Raw genomic sequence first — 4,474 nt, 5'->3', positions numbered from 1 at the left:
GTGGAACATCGCGACAGCACCTATGGACCGGGTGCAAAGGCGGCCATAATATAAGGAGTGCCCTCCCATTGACTGACACGGATCCCTGAAGATGCCGGCAGAAAAGCCGGCGAAAGCTTGGGTCATTATTTATTTATTAAAAACCTTTTTAAATTTTTTTAAAGGGTTTTGTTTTCCTGGTGCTCATTTATATTTATAAGCTTTTATCATATATATATATATATATATATATATATAAAATAAAGGTAAAAAAGGATACATGCAGAGTTATCTTCATTTTAGATGTCAAAAGGGTCTGTCTCTTTCTCCTCTCCCTCTCTTTTTCTCCCTCTCCAAGGCAAGCTGCCCTCCTCTCCATCCTGCGCCCCCTCCCCCAAAGAGATTGGCTGGCAGAGTTTGTCAATCGCCACTCTTCCTCCTCCTCATCCCCCCCCCATTCTGGCTTCAGCACAGAGTTTGCACCAGAAGAAGAAACGGGGCACTTCCCCCCCACCCACTGTTTCTCTTCCTCTCTTCCTTCTCCCCTCACTTCTTCTTGCTGGGAGCCCACCCAGATTTGAGCATCTTGGATTCCGACTCTTCCTCCCACGCTCCCCACCCCATGGATCCCTTCTTCCTCCCCCAACTCCCTCCCCCCACCCCAACACCGCCCACCCCTTTTCCCATCCTTCCCATGAGCGTGCGGGGGCGTGCCTAGCTTGCGCTGGGACCAGCATGGAAGGCAATGCCGCTGCCACGAAGAGGGTAGCAGCCCAGGCGCAGCAGCCAGAATGGTGGCTGAGTGCCCCCCTGCGCCCCTATTAAGCTCTCCCCTCCCTGGGCAGGCAGCGAGCTTGCAATCGTGCTCAGAGAGAGAGAGAGGGAGAGAGCCCGGCCCGGGACCTCTCCTCTTCCAGCCAGGACCTTGGTGAACAAACCTATCAGGCCCATGCCCAGCAAGACATACTGGGACTCTGACGAATGACTGGGGTCCCCTCCTCCGCCCTAGCACTTGGGGGCAGCTCCTCTGTGCCCCCATGCCCTGTCTGAGCCCCTCCGCCCGGCCTGAGGGGCTCAGACAGGGCAGCACTAGCGTGGTGGGCGCTCAGCTAGGCAGCACTGGGGATGGCTGCCATAGTGCAGGCGGTACCAGGGCCAGGTGGGACCCCACAAGAGCGTCCAGCCAGCCTCTCCCCCTCCCGACCTCCATGCCCACCTGGACTGCAGGCATTTGCACCGGGCCGGAAAGGTGCGTCTCTCTCGCCAGCCCTGCCCCGCGTCGTGTGAATGCCAGGCTGGCCAGCGTAAAAAACAGTCAGGGCCTCTGCTCTCGAGCCGGGGGGGGGTGAGTGGGCGGCCGGCGCTGAAGGGGTGGGGAGGGGGGCAGGAGGCAGCAGAAAGCGCTGAATGGCGCCCAGGGCACCACAGACCGGCCTGAGAGGTGGGGAAGGTGGGCAAGGGAGCCATCAGCCAATTTGCACTTGACCCGAGGGCGAGTTCAGCGCCTGGTTTGGCGCCAAGAGAGCCAGGGAAGCGCCGCTGCGTTTGGACGAGCGTGGCCCTGGCGCGAGTGAGGCGGATATAGTGGCTGCGGTGAGAGGGCGCCATGAACGGCTACGGCTCCCCATACCTGTACATGGGTGGCCTGATGGTTCAATCGGCCCGGGTGCTCCTGCAGCGGATGCCCAAGTGCACGCGCTGCCGCAACCACGGTGTGCTCTCACAGCTGAAGGGCCACAAGAGCGGCAGCGCATCATGGCTGCCCAGGTGGCGCTGCGCCACCAGCAGGCCAAGAGCCTGGAGAGCCTTTTGCCCGACACGCTGCGCGTCCTGCCCGCCGCCGCCCCTGCCCCCGCCTCTGCTACGCCGGGCACCCTGAAGCAGCACTCGCCACCGCCACCACTGCCGCTGTCCAGGGACGGCCTGTCGTGGCATTAGCCTCCCCCAGCAGCGCCGTGGCTACATCCCATGGGCAGAGGGCGAGCCTGGGCAGCGTGGAGTCCTGGCTAGGGCGGCGGCCAGCGATGGCATCGTTCCCCGGGCTGCTCCCTGGGCAGCCGAGCCGGCCACCTTCTGCGCCACCAGCGTCTTTGGGCTGGAACCGCAGTAATGGCCCACCAACTGGTCTTTGGGCCGGAACTGCTGCAATGGCCCACTGTCCATCGGCGACGCTGGAGCCTCCCATGCTAGCGGAGGCTTCGGTGGGCCGCTCCCTGGGGGGATCCTGGGGTTTCCCCGTGCGGCTCTCCGGCCACGAGCCAGCCTGGGAAAGAGATTTCCTGGCCGCCCTTCTCCTAGGGGGTGAGGCACCCAGGCGCAGGGCCAATCTGGAGCCCTGGGAGGGGGCAAGTCCCATGAGAGAGAGAGAGCGAGAAGGGAAGTGCAAGTGCCTCTCTGTCTCTGTCTCTCTGCAAATGGCAGAGCAGGGTCTGGAGCCACAGGAGGTGGTTCAAAGAGGTGGTTGCCGACCCGTGCCCTATACTATACCTGTGCATTTGGTTTTTCTTGCCTAAATGTAGAACTTTACTTTTTTCACCATTGAATTTCATTTTGTTGGATAGCACCCAATGTTCAAGTCTGTCCAAATCCTCCTGTATCTTAAGCCTGTCTTCTAGAGTGTTGGCTATTCCTGCCAGCTTAGTGTCGTCTGCAAATTTGATGTTCCCCATCTATCCCCTCATCCAAATCGTTGATGAAGATGTTGAAGAGCACTGGGCCCAGAACAGAGCCCTGGGGCACCCCACTACACACTTCCCTCCATGTAGATGCGGTTCCATTGAGGACCACATGCGGAGTACGGCCGGTCAGCCAGCTACAGATCCATCTGGTGGTGATGCTGTCTAACCCACATTTTTCTATCTTATCAAGTAGTAGCTTGTGATCTACTTTATCAAATGCCTTACTGAAATCCAAGTAAATTATATCCACAGCATTCCTCTGATCCACTAATTTTGTCACTTTGTCAAAGAATGCAATAAGATTTGTCTGGCATGATCTGTTTTTGAGAAACCCATGTTGGCTGTTAGTAATGACTTTGTTTGCCTCAAGGTGTTTGCTGATTCGTTGTTTGATTATCTTTTCCAGAATCTTCCCAGGTATTGAGGTCAGGCTGATAGGTCTGTAATTACCTGGGTCCATTATTAAAAAAATATTTATTAGATATATATATTTGTATAATAACCCTGTGTTGCTCACAAGTGACAATAAAAACAATAAAAAAGATTAAAAAGCAACAGAAATTTCTGGCCCCCAGCAAAGTGCCAATCTCCAGTAAATGTAAGAGTTACATTTTGGGACATGTTGTCTGCTCTTCAATGTGCCTAGTTTTTAATAGAGTATCTTGATTTTTTTAATCATTGAAAAATGAGTTTGATGTGCATAGAGTGGAAAATTGATCTGAAATCTTTTGTGGAGGAAAGAGGACATTCTTCCTGAAACACTAGCATGGCTATGCAAAGAATTAAGGAATGCTATACATTATCCAAGAAATTATTCCTTGCACCAAGATGTTGGCTGTGTTTAGGGAGGAAGGCAACAGCAGGGGGAAAAGCAGTGAGAGCCAGACTGATGAAGAGCCTGCCTGGCTGAACAGAATGGTTGAGAAATGTTAGTGTTTCATATAGGACACCTCTCATAGGCCTGCACAGAAAACATCATCTCCATTATCCAGAGCTTCCGTTAGGCCTGCTGGTGAGAGCTAATTTCAGAATACGAATGGAGGCGGAAGCAGGCAGTCCACTGCGTGCCCTCTTATCATCCGGCACCCTTGTATCCTTTCCCTCTTCCATCCAGCAGATTTGAATACTCATGTTCAAATATACCCTCCAAACCTAACTCTCCCAATGGGGTAAAGTGCCTTCCATTTCCATTCTGTCTTTTCCTGGTTGTCTTTTAGGTACATTACTTTGAAGCTTCTTGAGAAATGTTCTGTTCTTGACCCTCTGGATGCACTAAGGTTACAATGCCCAGGAACACCAGCCAGGTCTGCCTTTAATGCTGGGAGTTGTAACCCCAAATACACAGCTCCATATTTGGGAAGTCTAGCCTGAATGGGCAGCTACAACGACTGGCTAGATCTGTTCTTTTGGACTTTTCTTCATACTACAGTATTAAATATTTATATTCCTATGAACCAAACTAATTTATTTATTTATTTATTTATTTATTTTATTACATTTATATCCCGCCCTTCTCCTTACGGACTCAGGGCGGCTAACAATCAGATAAAATGCAAAAATACAGTACACATTTAAAATTAATTAAAAAGAAATATTTAAATCTGATCCGATTAAAAGGGATTAAAACCCCTTTAAAATCCCTTAGGCCAGTCCCGCAAGCTGGAACAACCATGTCTTGAGGGCGCGGCGGAAGGAAGGGAGATCAGGGATCACCCTGATCTCTGGGGGCAGTTCGTTCCAGAGGGTGGGAGCTCCCACAGAGAAGGCCCTCCCCCTTGGGGTCGCCAGCCGGCACTGTCTGGCTGACGGCACCCTGA

Source organism: Protobothrops mucrosquamatus, unplaced genomic scaffold (genome assembly GCF_001527695.2).
Source record: "Protobothrops mucrosquamatus isolate PMUCROS unplaced genomic scaffold, P.Mucros_1.0 scaffold352, whole genome shotgun sequence".
Lineage (NCBI taxonomy): Eukaryota > Metazoa > Chordata > Lepidosauria > Squamata > Viperidae > Protobothrops > Protobothrops mucrosquamatus.
Note: the sequence above shows the minus strand (reverse complement) of the source record.